Raw genomic sequence first — 20,223 nt, forward strand, 5'->3', positions numbered from 1 at the left:
ACTTGATGAAGATTTCCCCCCCTCCACTCGCACCAATCAACCGGACATTAGCTCTTTGAGGGCAGGGTTGCTAGCTTTCATATAATTAAATCTTTTTTAAATTGCTTAATAAATTTCCTGTAGCAAATCAAAAATAATTCTCCTTGAGGGCTCTGTATCATAGACTGTGCTGAGGCTAGCTAAGAGTCTATAGACTTTTTTCATCTGAGATGGTTTGACAGATGTTGTTCCTGGAAGCCATAGTCTTCCATAAACCAGAACATTAAGTTTTGTATTTCAGAAGTTCATAAGCTCTTCCTTACTTCAGAAACAGAGGGAGCATCTGAAATCTGGATTTCCATGTTAGTACTTTAGTCAAAAGAAAAGGACAAAATACTTGCCAGCTAAATGTTCTACTCTCTCCTATACTTTTTTTTGTTGACACAATATATTTGTGGAATGAGAGAAAGAAAAAAGAAGTGAAAAAGAACTTTTAGTATGATCTTTACCTAAAGACACTTGGTTAGTGGCTTACATCATTTTTCTATCCTGATTTTAATAGTGAACTTAAGGGTAAGGCTGGAAGAAGTCACAGAGAACATCTTATGTAACCCCCCCCCCCCCCCCCCCCCCGTAGATGAAGAAACTGAGGGCCAGAAAAGTAAAGGGACTTGCCCAAGATGACAAAGGTAGTTGGTAAGAAAGGTGGAATTTGAAGACAAGTTCTCTGAATCTAAATCAAGTTCCTTCCTCTGTCCTACAGAATATTTCAAGGTATGTAGTAGCCCTTGACTATCTGTTCCTAACAGCTGCTTGTTGGCTTGGTCCTGCAATCAGTTAATATTCACTTGACCGGAAATCAAAGAGAGAAGACTAGAGAATGGTTATTGTTTGGCCAGGGATGATCTCCAAGAGCTTACAGAAGGGAAAGCTGAGAGCCCATCCAAGGGCAGCCAAAGAGGAAAGGCTTATTCATCCAAAGAGATGATGGAAAACCCCATCAAAAAGAGGCCCTAGAAATGTGATTCTCTGAATGACTCATTTCTGGAAATGGAGAATCCAAAGGGGGAGGGGGAGGACCCTCCCCCTCACTTTAATTTATTCCACATGTTTAATTTAAAAGCCTGCCTGTTTATTGTTGTGCTTTTAATTTGGTTTATGTTTAGTTTTTTTTCCCTGTGTCTATATACATATATATATATATATATATATATATATATATACACATAATATGATTAACAGCTTTATTCATTAAACAGCTTCTTCTTTGTAGAGATTCAACCAGATTACCTGGGGCATGTGGGGGCAAAATTCACTCTATGATATAACTCTCTATAGCAAAGACATCTTAATGTAACAACTTTATACTCTCAATATAACTGAAGGCACATGTACAATAAAAATTATCTATCCTTCAACTAATCAAATCATTAAAATGTCAACTTACACAGAGAGAGAGAGAGAGAGAGAGAGAGAGAGAGAGAGAGAGAGAGAGACACGGGGCGGGGGGGCATGGCAGGGCTTGAACAGCTGGCCTGGGTTCAATTCCATTGGAATCTTGCTGAATCTTTCTGATTTATTAAGTCTGACTGACTTTGTTTCCTATCTGTGCCCCCTCCTAGTTCCTCAGCCCTGATGTATGCACATGGTCTCAGCAAGCATATAAATTGGCAGGTGGCCAGAAGCCACAGGACAAAGCCAGCTCTTGTCAAACTGTTTCCTCATTAGCTGCTCATAAACAATAAAGGCTGTAGGGTTTTCCCTCTACATTCAGCGTGTTTCAGAGGCCCATCTCATTTGTTTAAATGTAAGAGGAAAGAAAATTGCTCTTGTGTCAGTGTGTCTTAGGGAGCAGTAGATTCCAATGAAAGGAGTGGGTGACTATACACAAACACACACACACACACACACACACACACAAACACACATTCTGGGCTTATGATGTGTAGTTTATTAGCCCTGCCTGATTACAACACCTATTTCCTGTAACTAAGTAATCAGCCTCCTATTTCTGGAGGTGCACTATTGGACTTGTACTATCTACAAACAGAGATTGTGAACTTCTTTTCGGCACCAATGCTGATCAAGCTAAACCTTTGCAAGTTCTTGAATTCCTGGACTATTATAACAACACCCATAAGCTCAACGACAACCTTCCCAAACTACTGGCCTTCTTTCCATATCCCCAATGTATGTGTGGATAGACCTGCTTGTCAAAAAAGTGGGAAGTAAAAAATAAAAAAAAAATTCAAGATGACAAAATATCTTATCCTTTCTATAGAGAGGTGGTGAATGGTATGTGTGAAACACTGTAAATACAATCAGATTGAGTTGATGTATTGACTGGTTTTACATAATTGCTTTCTAGTTTCTTTGGTCTTTTTTATTCTTTGTTACACAATGTCTTATTGGGCAGAAGAATATATTCAGAGATGAAGGTGATGTAAAAACAAGAGATACTAATATAAAATTTTAAAAAATACTAACTATCCTAAGTAGTAGTAACAATAGGATCTTTTTGGTAAGAAAAAATTTTAATCCTTAAATATTTTGTAGCTGCTCAAAGAATTTTAACATTCATGTAGTACATACACACAAATATCACAGATCCAATGAAGAATGCCCCCTCCCAAACAATTTATATAAAGCTTAAGTTTAACTTTTCTCATAACAATGCTATGTAGGTAGTAAAAATATGATCATCCCCATTTTAGCCAAGGCAACAGAGGCTGTTAAGTTAAATAATAATAGCTAACATTGTCAGGGGCTTCAGAGTTTGCAAAGTATTTTACATATATTATCTAATACTTATAACAACTATCTTAAATCTGAAATTATCCTCATTTTATAGATATGGAAACTGAGGCTGAGAGATTCATTTATTTATCTAGGACAAAAAACTAGTCAGTGACTAAGGCAAAATTTAAAGTCAGGTCTTCCTGATATCACAGTGCTACTAAGCTACCTACCCCCCCCCCCAAGAAGTTAAGTGCTAGAATAAGAACTCTGTCCCAAGATTTCCTTCACTACTGTATAATGGTTTTATATTAAAGAAACTCATTAGAAGTTTTTTTTTGTCCTAAATGTCAAAAGTCTTCATTTCATCAGTCAACCTAATAGAACGTTTCAATATGCTAATGCTGGTATATGGAGGAGGAGAAAACAGTCTCCACTATCAGTTTACAGTCAGAGGACTTGAGTTCAAATCCTGATTCTGCCACCTACAATAGGTCTGGTTTTGGGCTAGTCATTTAATCTCCTTTGAAGCTTCAGTTTTTCTCAACTCAAAGGTGAAAAAAGTCTTTGAAGTCCATTCTATCTCAATGAGCTCTGAACCAATGAATGAAAATCTTTGTCATAGATATTCCACAGCAAATAACACATGGGCAACCAGGAGAGGTCACTATGCCAAGATATAAAGGAGCCCACTAGGCAATGCACAATCCAATAAGAAATGAACTCTAACCCAGAGAACAGAGCATAGCAAACATTTAATCTTCTGATGTGAAAACAGGGACCAGCCAGATGTTTTCACTAAATTAAAGACCATGAGATACCCATAAGACTTAAAATAAATTACACCTTTCCTTAAATACACATGTTGCTACCCCTGAATGGATTCTCCAAGTCTCAATTCATCTAAGTCTGCCCATCTTCCATGACTCCTGTCTCTGTCTTCTGATGTATCTTCTCATAGGGGATCAACTCCACATGCTGGTCTTCTTCCAAATCTCTTGACATTTGCATGAATATCAATGGAATCTGTCTACTGTCCATCAGCCATTATGACCAACCCACCTCCCTTTCCAATCATTAACCTCTCTAATGTCATCCTTTATGCTGCTTCTCCTACCTACTTCTCAAATGAAAATGTAATATAGTCTATTCATGCCCACCATATGCTGTTTGGCTAACAGCAAGCAATACTATCAATTTAAAAGTTACTAAATTCTCATATTACACAGTTTCTAATCTTACTCAACTCAAGGAAGATGCTGTATTCATTTATTTTAAAAAAATAAAGAAAAAAAGAATACTTGTTTATTTAATGATTTAAGATTTCCAAAGTACTTTCTAGACATTTTATTAATTAATTTCATTCACATGTTACAAACATCAAATCTCATTTTCACATAGCAGAGTGTAATAATGAGAAGACCACTGGAAAAGAAGATGAGAGTTCATGATTCTACATTCAATTCTTCTACTATCAGTGTGATGTCAGGAAAGTCATTAATTTCTCTGGACCTCACTCATATCACTTTTTTGATTAACTCCAAGAAAACACCACTTTATGTATTTAAACCCAAACCAGAAGAATCTCTAATCATTTTTCTAATAGTTGAATTAAGTAAACACCAAGATCAATAATTTCTCAAAGTACCAACTTTAATACTTCATACTCTTACTGCTGAAAAATCCAACATGACTAAGCAACTTATAAAATTGCTGTAATCAAGGAAAAAAATCACTAAATTGCAATCAATCTAGAGATGGGATAATCTAATCTTAGACAGGTAAACCCAATTCAATTTGATCCAGGAGCCATTTATTAGTCATTGATAAAGTATTTTCAGCAAGTCCAAGAGATAGACAAAACCAAAAAGAGTCTCTGACTTTAAGGATCTTATATACCTTTAAACACCGAAGCCCATCACTGTGATACTTATACTAGCACTTTTTTCCCAGTTTGAGCTCACAGAACTGATAGAACTAGTGGCATAGCTTTGTGAAAGGTAGTGATCAAACTTTGTGGGCCCTAATTTACTTCCATATTACTTTAGAGATTAGAAGACTAGTATTTGGAAGAAAACTTTAGTATTTGAGCAGAGAAATATTGATTACCCTAAGTAAAAATTTAGGTCTTTAATAGGAATAGGGATAGAGATGATGATATAATTAAAATGGGGAATTCAGTGGGGAGGGAATTTCCTCTATTTCCATTGGTCAGCAGCTTTGCAACTTTTAACCTTGCTCCAGGTCACATTATCAGTATATGTCATAGTTGAGAATTGAACTCATGCTTTTCTGACACTGAAGAGGCCTCTAGAGGTCATCAGAAGAAAGACCAGCACACATCTTCAAACAGAACCTAAATGATCAACTATTGGACATTTAGAAGGGTTTTATTTGTTTCTCATGTAACAGTTTGGATCAGATAAATTTGGGGGTTCCCACCAATCCAAGAATTCTGTGACTCAATTTCATATTATTGATATGAGCAACAAGATAAAGAGTACCCCCCAATATTCTATATGAATTTGAGTAGCAGATGCACTTATCCTTATTTTGTCCTTTTTTAAAATCTACCTAAAAAGAAATTCTGTGAAAATCCAATGATGGTGAACAACCAAAATCAGACACAAATACACTCGTTATTTCAAACATATCAGCTGAAAGAGTTCATGTCTCAAGGCTACAATTTGCAATTTGCAAACAAACATCCCTTCCAGTTGAGGAACAACCCAAAGCAAACCTTGTATTACTGGAGAAACACAGAAAACTACCATAATACTTTTCTTCCCATTCCTTAGAGTAGATTCCATCCTGCCCAAGAATACTCTTCTTACATAATATAACTTTGTGTCATGCCCTCCTGAAATTACTATAAAATTCCATCACAATAAACAAGGGACCTGAAAATAAAGGCAAGTTCCATAAGGCCATGGTGGTGATTGATTTAGAACAGACACCCGTGCTAAGTGATGTGACTGCTATAGATGGGAAAAAACTAATTGACAATGTGAATAGGATGGTAATTTCTAGCAAATGGGGTACAATTTGAGGAATTCCTTCATTACTATTTTCCCTGAGAAACAGAATGGAAGAGTGGACAATACATTACTCCCTAAGTATGTCTTCATGAGCAAGTTCAAGTTTTCTGAGCCTGAAGCAATTCTAAGAATATCAACTTAAGAGTCACATATAATCTGTTTCAATGAATTCAATAAATCTATCAACAGGTATTTATTAAATATACATTATGTACTTGGGACTATTAGTCACAGGGAATCTAAATACAAAGAATAAAACAATCTTTGCTCATAAGGAAAATAAATATCATAGAAGTAAATACAAATATTTAAAAGTAGTTAATTATAAGATAATTTGGGAAAGAGGGAACTACTAATTTGGTTGCATCAGAAAAGGTTTCTTGAAGAAAATGGTACTTGAGCTGTGTCTAATAGGAAAAAAGGATTTGAATAACATTTTTGGGGGGGTAAGAATTAGAGGGAAAACAGTAGGGGAGATATGGAAATCCTCTTACTTAGGACTCTATTTGAAACCAATTTTCTTCCTCTCCTTCTTCTTTTCCTATCACCGCATCCTCCACCTTGGAAACTAAATCTTAGAAAGGGGAAATGTCTTCTGCCAAGTTAAGATCACATAAATAGTAAATTTCAGAGCTGTTGAAATCTAGCACCTCTTTTATGAAAAAACAGTGGTCTTGGTAAGTACATTGCTTCCCACCATCACTGACAGCCAGAATTCAACCTGTTTCCTATCTATACACCTTTATACCATTGCATATGTGACCTGTTAAGATGATATAAAGAAAATATATTTTTTAAATACCAAACTAAATATTTTTAATTCATTCTTGAAAAAGTAGCTCAGATGTTGAGTTACACAATTCTCCAAGAACACTAATTAAAAAGGTGATTTTAAATTAAAATTAAAGTTGAAATTCTGAATGATAAAAAATTAAATAAGAATTACTTTTGTTTAAAACATTATATAACAATAAAATATTTTTTTAAAGAAATCAGAATCTACACATAATTCTAATTTCTGCCATCATGTAACCTCTCCAAAGGAAAGAAAAATTTGGAGATTGTTTTAATCATTAGTTCATGTTAATAGGGTCTGACTCTGGCTCTTTCTACCTCACTTTCCCCATTTGCTTTAATATTAGAATAATGATTTTTCATCTTACCTGGGTGGTTGAGGCTATGAATCAGAACCAATATAAAGAGATTGCAAGGCAGCTTTTAGTGAACTCTAAAATACCATATAAAAGCTCCATAAGACTAATCCCTTGGCCCTCTGGGGCCCAATCCTGCAGCCAGTTACACAAAAGGCATGGACAGGCCAAGGCGTGCTTAGAATCACCCAGGGAGCCAAATAACCTACAGTATAGGACCCAGCATGTACCTTGGAATCTCAAGGGGAGAGATGGAAACATATTTTCGACAAATGGCTTCGACCCTTGCCAGCAGCACCATGTGCAGGCTCGCAGGGTGTTTTAGAATACAACAGGCATTGTTCCAGAAAAGGATGGGGGGAAAACGTCCTTAATTATTAACTGTTCATGTTTCCAAGTGGGACTTTATGATGAGTCCTCTTTGCCATCTGGCATTGATCGGGGGACTTTCCCCCACTCTCTCTTTTGGGAAAGTGAAATGTATATTGGGGGTGGGAAAGGAATGAAGGGAGAAAAATGCATTCTTCAGGTCCTTCCCTGGGAATATATCCAAGCATTCTCATTCTTCTTCCTTCATCTACTTCTTCATCAGAGGCTGAATATTTGGAAAGAAGATTGAGGAGGCTGGAAGTTTCAAGACATTTATGGGACATGCACTGCAGAAGCTTGTAAAAGAATTGCTGCTACCTGAGCCAAGATGTCTTATAAAAACTCTCAAGGTTTAAATCAGAGATCCGTTCTTACATGTAACAAGGACACCCATTCCTAAGTTAATAATTCTACTTAGAATTTTGAGGGATTGGCACCCCTATTGCTGTATAAATGTGCCTCACCCACATCAACAAGGCAATACTAATGAATTGAGACAAGAAAACTGGGGAGAAATATTCAATGTCTCCTCTACTCTCACAGATCTCAGCAGAAATATATGCTATCCTAGAGCAAGACTTTGTGTTCAGTTTAGATTTCCGATACCTAGAACTCACTTTTAAATTGCCCAAAGTCAACTAAAATGAGTAGTCATTATTATAGGAGATGATGGTATTGTCTTCCCAGCATTAGAAAGCTCAAGAAATTCTAATACTAAGCTTGGTTCTTTCCTATTTTGACAATTAAGTTTAGTACTAAGAGCTGTCTGTCATGAGGCACACAAATCACCATTTACTTCATGGGCTTTATTGTACTTTTTCTCCTATGCAACTTAATGGAACTGATTTTATATATCATAGTAATAATGGCAAAATAGTATGCATAAGTCAGTATTCTCCTACTCCCTAGTTATTCCCTGACAGGGTGAAAGTTAAAACCTGCAGTCAGTAAGGCTTATAAAATATGCCCAAGTTTTCATGACTTACTAATCAATAACTTCACTTAATTAACACTTACTGACTGGAAATTGTACATGATGCTATTAAAAATGGCTGCTGGGAGATAGAAAAGGAGTAATTATTACTCCCTTCAGGGAACTTCAAATCTAATGATAGAATTAGGAAAAGCAAATAAAACAGAAACAGAAAAACCAAAGCAGAAGTCATGACCAATATGGGTTCCAAATGATACAGGAACATAATTTCTTGTTTTCTGATGAAAGAGATGGTGGATTATAGGTGAAGCATAATATATTCTCTATCAGTTGCAAAAACTATATTAGCCAATTTGAGTAAGTGGGATTTTTTTGTAAGAGAAAAGAGGAAGGAGGTGAGGGAAAGTGATTACTATTTTTAAAATATCAATAAAATATTTGTTTTTATTAAAGAATGTAAACAATTAGCCCAAAGTAGTGATGTGTGGGCAGACACATTATTTTCATGCCAAAGTTCTCATTCTTCATCTTCTAATATCTTTCTTTCCAAATTAAGATTTTCCTCCTCTGCTGGGAATATTGTATTTTATTCTTTAAGCTACTTTTTAAAAAAAAACTTTTTTTAAAGACAGTCGTGTATCCACTAGCTGTCTTCCCCTACCTACAAATCTTCTGAATATAAAGATAAATGACTTATTCTATCCTTGGTTGATCATGCCCTTTGAGTTGCATGAGGATTTGGAGTACGTAATGTACAGAGTTTGTTGTAATGTGATCTGTGTTGAGGTACAATCTATGATGTGACTCTGATTCAGACTATTATGTTGGAATGGAACAATGACAAAATCCAGTGGACTGAAACTATGACCTCTGTCCCACTGGTCCCCTCTGTCCCATTATGACCCCTGCATAAATCACTAGCAATGGTAACAGCTTAATTTCAAATTAATGGCAGCCACAGGCAATTTTGGAGATGGGGAGTTACTAAAAACTATCTATATAGCAAGAACAATTCAACAAGCATTTATTAAGTACCTAATATATCTCAGATACTGAGCACATAATAGGTGCTTAATAAATTTGCCTAATATTCATTCATATAAGCTAAAGAATTTAGGGAGAAATTTGAGTTACAAGGAAAGACTCCATGATTTTTATGGCTAAAAGATGATCATTGTAATGATCTGAAATGACAGTCACAGAGTCAATGATGACCCATTGTAATGACCTATCAAGCTGACTGGGAAATAAGGGCAGCACAAGTCAGAATTAATCAAAAAGGAAGGAGAACTTAGAGGTCTACTTTCAAGTTTTTACTGCCTCTTGGATATCTTCTTTTATTCTCTGTTCTTTATTGGGTTTCTTGGAACCAGGAAAAGCTGCCAGAAGCTCACAGAGTTGGCAATCTTCCTTATACTGACTACAATCAAAAGACATTTATATACAATGGCCATGCTAATGAAGAAAGAGACTTGGTTGAAATTTTAATACTTGTTATTTTGTTATATATTTTTATAACTCTCAGTCTGATGCCCTTATATTTTAGAAATACTATTTAAGCTGACAGTTTCTGTGTTTTAGAACAAAGGATTTTAGAATCTTTATTTTTAATATTTTGCATCTCAGTGACTAGCAATTCTGACCAAGATTCAGGAGAGCAGACATCTATTTTTCTTTCAGATTATATGAAAACAGGAATCTTACTTGAATTTTTCTGTTTGAAGAGGAAGTATCAAATATTGGGGTTTTATAACCCCATATTCTGATCCTAGGTCTCAGAGGAAAACGACAATGAGAAATTTTCTGATTTTGGAATTTTCTACTGTAGAATACTTTAATTGTGTTAGCCTTTTCTTCCCCTGCACATCTTTTAATCAGTATAGTTTCACTGGCTCATAGAATTTAGAACTTATCTTACAGATCACAGAATCAGAAGCTGGAAAGGACTTGAATCCATCTATAGTCTATCCCAAACATGAAGAGAAATCTCTTCAGGTAACTGTAATAAATAGTAATTCAGATCTTGCTTCAAGATCCCTAGCAAAGGTTGATGTATTTCCTCCTTAGGAAATCCATTTGGTTTTGGAGCAGATAATTTTCTTAGGAAGTAATATGACTCTTTTTTCTCCTTCATCAAACCTAAAACTGAATTTAAACCTGGATTTAAACTTTAAAAAATCCCATTCAGTGCTTTCAGTTCTACCCTTTGGACTACAAAAAATGACTAAAACTGAATGTGTGTATTATATTATATTGTAATGTATATCATACATGCACATAAACAGCTGAACTAAGACTTCTGGGACACGTGTGTTTGTATGAATTGAACATATATACTATATACATTATATACATATATGTACACATACGTATGTATACATATATATGTATATCATAGAACTAGTCAGATGTTAGATTAGAAAAAAAGGCCACTGTAAAACTTGAATTATATGGAAGTTAAGCAAAGGTGATATAGGTGGTTATGTTCCACTAATTCTGACACTTGTATTCAATAAAAATACAACCTAAAAGCTCAGGAAGATTCAGAGGATCAGGAATGGGGTAATACTTCTATTTGTGAAAAGCAAAGCTGAGCCAGACTTGTTCTTGAATCATTTTTTTTTAAATCATAAAATCTGAGGATTGAGCTAACAGATGTTACATCTTTTAGAACTTAAATAAAAATGTGGTGTTAGGTCTCTAAGAATAAAAAAGGAAATATCTAAGTCATAAGATTTGAAAACTGGTGACAAGATGTTGTGCTGAACTGACTTAGGGGGAAGAGTCTAGGAGAGAATAGCCTTGACAATCAGTTAGTAGGACAGCCCTATAAAGCTTAGAAGAGGGCTTCAAGAGTAGATACAAAAACTCCATACCAGTCACAGAATTCAGAGTAGTTTTGAAATGAACTTGTCCTAAGGGTTGAATCTATACTTAGTATCGGATTTTGTGTTTAATGAGTTCTGGGTTTAGTGGGGTAATACTTATTGTTCTTCATTTTTCCAAGAAAGATGGTGTCAGTTTATGTTCCTGAACTCTGTTCTTGAAATTCACAATGGAAACTTCCCTTTGCCAGGTCCCTAGTTAGAGGAATATTGCCATAAAAAATAAAGAGGGAGTACTTCCTGATATCACCAAAATGAAAAGCAGTTGGCACACTGACTATATTCTAGGTTTCATGAGCTTAACCTGACTATTTTGGGTCTAAAGCAATCAGATGAAAGAAGTGGGAAGGAAGGACAGAATAGTGTTTTCCAATGGGTCATTAAGTAAATACCTTATGAAAAGGTGAAAAATCAAAGTATCTGTGGTCTTTTCTAGTGAAAGGAAACACCAGAGATAGAAATGCTTTAAACCACTTAAAAAAGCCTTAGAGAAGTGGTACTTAAACGCTTTGGTGTCAGGGCCTCTTTGTCAGCCCAAGGAAGCCTCTGGATCCCTTTTCAATTAAATACATAAAATACATAGAATCAGAAAGATAGTCAATCATTTTGAAAAGTTGTTTTACTGTTCTTTTTAATTGTATTCAATTATTCATGACCCCTATTTGGAGTTTTCTTGGCAAAGTTACTGGAGTGATTAGCCAATTTCCTTTTACATTTGAAGAAACTGAGCTAAACAGTGTTAAATGACCTGTCCAGAGTCATACAACTACTGAAAACTGTGATCTGAACTCAAGAAGAAGTCCTTCTGACTCCAGGCCCAGCACTCTATCCCCTGTATCATCTAGTTGCTTATATAGATATAATACTATTTAGATATTAAATTGTTGATCCTAAGATAAAAGTCATGGGTCCAGAGAGTCGTTTGAAGTATGCAGACATTAGGTAATTTTTTCTGGGCCATTCAAACAATGTTGGAAGCAAGCTTTGGGTCAACATGCCATGCAGCAACATGTGAATAATGTGCAGGAATTTAATTCAGTTTAAAGTGGAATGTTTCTAAGTTAACGAGTTGGAAATGGACAGAGCAGAGCATGTTAATTAAAGAAGCTGATTTTCATTTTTTAATTTCAATTTAATTTACCAACAGAGGTAGGGAAAGAAAAAGAAATATCCAATTCATGCTCAAAGATGACAAAAGAATGGGGACTTACACTAGTTTTTTTCTTTGAAACAAAGGCCTCATAGCTAATTGTGGTTCTGTAGGTACCCTCACTGAACAAAGGGCAAATTAAATCATTTGAAATAATTAGAACCTGATCATGAGCATATTTCACTCTCAGTTACAAAGCCTATGAAATTATTTTCTTATGTGGTCTTTAGAATATTATAGGACTCTATACTTTACTTTCTGCATCTATAACATGCTATTTTCTCGGGGGGGGGGGCAATAGTTTGGCTATTTAAGCTCCAAAATACATTTTGAAGGTTTGAAGTGATGGAAATCTTTCTAAAATATACCACAGGCACCATCATAAGTTCCTAAGCAGAGAATTTCTATAATTTTTCAAAAGATTGAAGTTTTTTTATTATAATTTCTTCATATCTAGAACAGTTGATCTCCTTGAATTTTGGGGGAACAACAATAAAGTTAAAATCTCATCATCAAACTCTTAGAGCTGAGCCTCTCTGAACTTGGTTGTTGGTCTTCTGACAACTAACACACAGTCATCTTATCGAAACTTTTTCATCTTAGCAGACTATACCAGAACTTATATTCTGCAGGTATTATTTTCATGAACCCAGGACTACCTTCACAATACAATAGAGTATTAGGTTGGGATCTCAGTAAAGAAGATAAAATATAAAGAGAATAATTTAACCTTTTGATGACATAAATTGTAAATAAACAGAAAACCAATTAGAACTGGGAAATTTATTTCAGACTTATTTTAACAGATAGAGTCACTGAAGTCAAAGAAGTTTAGCTGACTTATTTATGCAAGACCAGAGTTTTATTTAATCAGAACTGAGACTAGAAACAAAAGCTTCTAACTTCCAAACTCAATTTTAACGTAATTTTAACCTGTCCCTATGACTCTATGGTCTTTGGGAATTTAAATGAGTTTCTTAAGATTTTTTGTGTTATGGACTCCTCTGGTAGTCTGGTGAAACTATACCCCCTCTCAGAATAATATTTTTAAATATATAAAATAAATATATTGGATTGCAAAGGAAAGCAATTTTAATGAAATAATGACATACATACATACACACACACACACACACACACACACATATATATATATGTATATGTACACATACACATATGAAAGTTTATTGACTCCAGGTTGAGAAGACCTTTACTCACTATTTTGCATAGGATTAAGAACAATTGAAAACAGGATAGTAATTCCATACAAGAAAGTAATGATATTCATTTATTTATCTTTTTATTCATTTATTTAGGATAGCAATCTTTTTGTAGATATTTTCAAAGTTTCAGATGAAGAAGTAGAATACAATGTAAAGAACTCTAACTTTTAGATTCAAATTGTTATTTTTCAGTTGTTTCAGTCATATCGGACTTTTTTGACACCATTATGGATTTTTTTAAAATAGTTTGCTATTACAGATGAGAAAACTGAGGCAAACAGGGTTAAGTGACTTGCCCAGGGTCAAACATCTAGTAAGTATCTGAAGTTAGATATGAACTCACAAAGATGATTCTTCTTGACTTCAGGCCTTACACTCTATGTCTATTGTGTCATTTTAGCTACCTTAGAATCACAATACCAGAGGTCAAATCCTAGCCCTGTCATTTGTCTGCCTGCAAGCTCTGCTACAATTAATTCACTAACTAGAATGTGTTAGAAATGAGGAAAACAAATACAAAAGTAAACCATTATCTGCTCTCAGGAAGCTTATATTCTGAGAAGAGGATATAACACACGGAGGTTAATGGCAGACAGGGAATGGAGTTCTGGCCTCTGCAATCTCTGAAATTTTTAGTGGTAGTAAACTGCCGTGTTTTTCCCAGGGGCCATGCTACTACTAATTTGATTATTGCTTCTAGAGTAATAGCAAGAGAAGTTCACTTCACCTGGGTCAAGATTTCCTCATCTGTGAATTGAGACTGATTCCTATTACAAGACAAGTTCAGATAATACATGCCTTTGGTCAGTTCAACAGTAACAACAGAACCAAGATTTGGTTTCTGAAATCTCATTCATGCTTTCACTGATCTCCTCTACTCTTTAGGGGGTGGTACCTGGGATAATTTTTCTGACTTTAGGTTCTCTCAACAGTTATCCAGGAAATGTTGGGTTTCTTCTAATACTAGGCAGGCATTTCAGTTGAGGTAACATAGGCTACAAACAGCTATCATGATTCACCATAAGTCTGGTATTCTGATTTATGTATTTTTAATTATAATTCTGGATTTGATACATCAAAAATTAATCTAAATGGCTAATGGGACTAGTTAAGGATTCAAACTAACTTACTGGGTGTTTTGGCAAATCTAATGGAAATCTCATAAAGAGCATCAGAAATCAATAAAATTTGTTCTTTCTTAGATGTATGTGCCTTTGCAATATGTCCCACTCATGAAGATTGTAACTAAGGGATACCTAACCCTTTTTTGTGTTTGGGACCCGAAGACAGTTTGTAGAATAATTCTGTGAGTTAGAGGTCTCCATTTTTAGATTGAAAAACTAAGGTTGATTGACTTTTCCAGGGTCTCACACAGTTGGTAAGTATTTCAGTTAGGAAGAACTGGGTTTAATTCCTACTTCAGAAACTGTGTCATCCTGCAAAAGTTGTTTATTTTTTCAACGCTCTAAGCCTCCATTTCATCATCAGTAAAATGTCTTCCAAGTCTCTTCCAGTTGTAAATGATCCTAAGAGCTTAATTAAGCATTGTATGCTTTCTTTCCATAACCAATATTGTTGGTTGCCTTACTTCTCCTAGAAACTAGATGAAACTAAGCTGACTATGATGTACCAATCAAAGGCATCCTTGATACCAGATTGGCTTGGAAAGAAGGATCATTTTGCTGATGAATCTGTATGTGGTTTCTCCATGCAGCAAACTCAAAACAGATTTGCTACCTAGTCATTACCATTAGTTCTCTTTCAGCTATTGTGCTTTGTAAAATTATCTCATCTGATTTCTAGTTAATCGAACACAATCTCCAGGTGGACTCATACCATAAATTTGGCAAGCAGCAAATTAAACACCTACATTTTAAACCTGAGGCTACTTTTAATTCAGATATGCTATGCAATCAAGTCCTTTGGATTTACCTTTATCTGTGTTGTCACCTCCCATAGGAAGTATTTATTATAAGATTATGGGCCCATGTATGGTCTCAAAGTGCTCACTAATGGAAAGATTAGTTTTCCATTATTGGATTGTATATTATTAACTCTGCATATTATTCACAATAACTTTCCCTCATTACTGACTCCATGTTCTACCTCCACCAAAGTTCAAAATACTCTCAGGAAGTATTAGTACTTTTATGATCTTAAATAAGCAATAACTAACAATGATTCCAAAAGATAATGATGATGATCAGGGATGGAAAGACCAAAGGTGCAGAATTAGAAATATATAAATAGAAAGATAGATGATAGATATATTAAACATGGCAAAACTGGGAATTTATTTTTCCAGACTATGTATATTTGTTAAAAAGTTTTTCTTGGTTGATACAGTGGAGAGAGCACTGGCCCTGGAGTTAGGAGTACCTGAGTCCAAATCCAACCTCAGTCACTTAATAATTACCTAACTGTGTGGCCTTGGGCAAGTCACTTAACCCCATTTGCCTTGCAAAAAATCTTTAAAAAAAAGCATTTCTTTCACACACACACACCCTCCCCAACCTCCCCCTCAACCCACACAATGACAATGGAAGGAAGAGAAAATAGATTTATTATTTAAAAAAAATAAAAATTTTAAAAGATCTTAAATGAAACTAAATAAAACATTCAGCCCTGAAAAAAAGTCCAAAATTAATTGTATGATTTAAATGGGTTTTTGAGTCTCATTCTATTCAATTCAAAAAGCAACCTATTTATTTTATTCCAAAAGTACTATGTTAAGTACTATGGAAACAAACACAAACATTACTATATCACCTCCTCTTAAGGAATTTATATTTTTTGGAAGAAACAACAAAAGACAAAATAAGTACAAAACAGATACAAAGTAATGGTGAAGATTTGCATCCTCTTTTGTTTGGGGGTCATTGGCTCTTTGAGAAATCTAAGTAATAAAGAATCAAGTTGGAAATTGGGAAGAACTGAATTCAAATCTAGCCTCAAACATTTACCAACTGCATGACCTTGGTCAAATCATCAACTTCTGCCTCTGTTTCCTCCTCTGTAAAATGAGGATAATAATGGGACCTACCTCCCAGGGTTGTTGAGGGAATCAAATGAAAAAATATACCTGGCTTACAGAAAATACTTAATAGATGCTTGCTTCCTTCCTTCATCTCCACCTTGCAGTTCACTCAGATAAATAATAAATACTGACCAACAAAAGAAAAATTGCTCAATAACATCAGCTAAGTATTCAATACCTTGAGATAGCACTTAGAAAAGAATGCCTTCCCTATGGAGAGGGTGACCTGCTGGCACAAAGCAACCATAGTCTTCTAAATGCAAGTTGTGGCTCAGATTGCTAATGAGCTGTGTGTAACCCCTCAGGAAGTAGCTTAATCTCTGTGGACCTCAGTTTCTTAAGATCATAAGATCAAAAACTGAAAAAGACCTTAAAAGTCGACAAGTGCAGTCCCTTCCAAGGGAAAGCATCTTTCCCAAGGACACAGGTAGTACAGCCTGGTATAAGCCAAGTTCTTGATAGAGCAAGGAAAGTAAGAGTATGAAGGAAAAGGAACAAGTAGAAACCTTCCATCCCAAAATACTAGTTCCTTCCTTTTCTCCAAAACTACTTTATATTTAACTAATTTTTCTTCATTCACTTTATATAGATTTGTTGCCTCTCCTATTAAAATAGGTCATTATGAATAGAAATTGCTTCATACTTTTTACTTGTATCCCTACCACCTACCATAATGTCTGGCATTTAGAAGGCCCTTAATAAATACTTGATGATTGACTCAATGATTGAAAACTGAGATCTTGTGATTACAACTCCAAGATTCATGCTATTCTATTTGCATAATGGGGTTGGATTAGATAACCATTTCTCAAACTTTCGGACTCAGGACCCCTTTACATTCTTAAAAATTACTGAAGATCTGCCAAACTGTTTTGTTTAAGGAGGTTAAAGTTCTTGATATTTTACTATTTTGGAAATAAAAAATCTTAATATTATTATGAAAATAGTTCTAATATCACTGACCCCTAAAGTAGTCCACAGATCAGTCTATGAATACCAATAGATGGTTTCTGAAAGTCCCATTTTAGTTTTAGAATTATACAACTTTGCAGTTTCAGATTATCTAGCACATTCCTTTCTATCATTAGAATTTCCACAGTTTCTACAACAGGAAGTTTTATTAGATTACACGATCCTTGAAGGATTTCTTCACATTTACCTTTGTATTTTATTCCCAGTACCCCATGTGCTATACTACACACAAAAGATAATTAAGAAACATTTATTGAATTTAACTGAATTTTAAGGTGGGATTTTTGTATATAAACTAAGTCTATTCAATGAGAGAAAGGGAGTTTAAAAAGTTATATGAGAAGCCACTATCATTTCAGCCTTGGAAAACATACTGGCAAATTACATCCTATGATTCTGCAAGCATTTCTACCTCGATAAAATAAAGTGGTAGATTTTAAGCAGACTGATCTACTTTTCCAGGCTTTAAGAAAAAAAAACATGGAGCTAAAAATTCCTATTTAAGTTGAACCTTCTGATAAAGAAAAAAATCAGTCTATTGCACATTTGCCTTACTCTATGACTCTCTGACAACACAGTACACAATACACACAAACTGATTGGTCCCAAGTATACCAGAGTAGAAATCAAAGAAACAGCAAAAACAGAACCTACTTTCTTCATTTTTTGAGTGTTCCAGGACTAACCCTTCTAGCTGGTTTATATGATGAGAGAGCAGAGCAGTGGGTTAAATATTTAACCACTGATTAAACTAAAATCATTTCAATGAGCCACCCAGGGGCAGCTAGGTGGCACAGTGAATAGAGCACTGGCCCTACAGTCAGGAGTACCTGAGTTCAAATTTGACCTCAGACACTTAATAATTACCTAGCTGTGTGGCCTTGGGCAAGCCACTTAACCCCATTTGCCTTGCAAAAATCTAAAAATAACCAAACAATGCCACTGATTAAATGATCTGAAGAGACCATATGTTTTAACTTTCTAGTGGTCAAGTTCAACCCATAGTCTATTTTAAGCACCTAATAACTCCCTGTATGGCAACAACCAGTGCTTTTTTCCTTCATAATATAAAAGGGTTTTTGTTTGTTTTTGTTTTTTCATACCCTGTAGGTATTTATCTGTAACTGTGGTAAGAGCACTGAAAATTGTAATCAGGAGACCAGGTTTGTAACCCAGCTATGCCACTAATTTTTTGTAATCACCTTGGGGCAGTCAATTCATTTCTCCAGAATTTGCTTAAGGTTTCTCATCTGTGAAATGAAAGGATTGGACTAGATGACCTCTAAAGTCCTTTACAACTGTAAGATTCCATGGTCCAATTAAGGGTGCAGTAGCTTAGTCATGGAATGAAAAAATGGCAGCTTGAATTACTAGGGTAATAACTTCAATGGGTTGCCACTAAACCACACTGCTTCATGGATTTGTGTATTCCCTCTAGCAATGATAGACATTCCAAACCTGTTTGTATTAAGTCTCCATTGGTTCTGGTAGTCAAAGGTATTTATGACCTATCTGGCAGCCATATGGCAATGGCCCTTCTCCCACTTGAAGCTCTGATGGTACACATATTTGGTAAGCTTCTTGAGGACAGGAAATAAATGCTTCCATTTAAAAAATACAGCCTTTGGTAACTCACTCCATCAGGAAGGAACAGAATAGCTTTAGAGAGGTAGGAGACAGAGATGGTGCATTTTAATCAGAATCAATTTCTCTTGATATGTATATGTTTTTAAAACAAAGTTAAGAAAAGGCTTTTTATACATCTACATGTTTGAGGACACTGTGGTGGGGATGCACTTTAGACTTATACCATAATCTTTATATTTGAGAGGGAGGGGGAAGGACTGGAAAAAAATATTGTCTTATTGGCAGTTGGAGGTTCAAAAAAAATTTCCATATATGAATAAGAGATCTCATCTGTTTAAGATACTTAACTGTTTCTGTTGAAATGTGGTTCATTATAATTACATGCAGACCTCAGTAAAGATAAAGCTATCAGGATTAGATACTGAAATGATTTTATCCTATTTAACCAGATATTAGTGTCAGCTCTTTCTAAATACAGAGGTGAAAAACAAGACTAGCAAAGAAAGAACTGGATGCCTAATTTGTTGGAGATGAGGGGTAAGAGGTCACACACTTTGATTCCATTAGCAAGTCATACCACAGCTTTTCCTGTTAAGAAGGTTTCTTTAAATGTTTACAGACCAAATTTAATAGAAGCATGGGAACACAGAAGATAGGTGCAGCTTTGAAAGGGAACTCATAGGTCATCTAGTGCAACCCTCTCATTTTATATATAGGAAAACTGAGGTTAGGGAAGGGCATATAATTTGTCTAAGGTCATAGAGGCAGTCAGTGACAAATAAAAAGGAAAATGATAAAAACCTCAAGACCTTTATAAAAAACATGAAATCCAATTTAACCATAGTTAATAAGAGTGTACTATGGAGATGACACTGTTACTCTAAAGAGAGACACATAGATAGATAGTGATTAAAGTCCAACCTCTGCCCTCAACTTAAACACTACTAAAGAGGGAAAGAATCAGTAGATAGCCCAGGAACCTTTCTCTGAAGACTGTTAGACACTCTCAGAGAAAGATCCCAGGTTCATAGGAAAGCAAGTATGAGACAAGAAAATGAAACTACAGGAATGTGTGTTGGTACATTGGTAAAATCTAAATCTAACTAGTACAAATCTGGAAAGTTGCAAAAGGCACAGAAGATAGGGCACTGTTCTGAAATTA

The 20,223-nt window shown here is 35.1% G+C and overlaps 1 protein-coding gene across 1 annotated transcript in view; it reads right to left on the reverse strand.

The window, feature by feature from the left end:
* EXT1 (exostosin glycosyltransferase 1) overlaps positions 1-20,223 on the reverse strand; it is a 342,884-nt gene that overhangs the window by 161,207 nt on the left and 161,454 nt on the right. The gene's annotated exons all lie outside the window — the stretch shown is intronic.

The sequence above is a fragment of the Macrotis lagotis genome, chromosome X, assembly GCF_037893015.1.
Source record: "Macrotis lagotis isolate mMagLag1 chromosome X, bilby.v1.9.chrom.fasta, whole genome shotgun sequence".
NCBI lineage: Eukaryota > Metazoa > Chordata > Mammalia > Peramelemorphia > Peramelidae > Macrotis > Macrotis lagotis.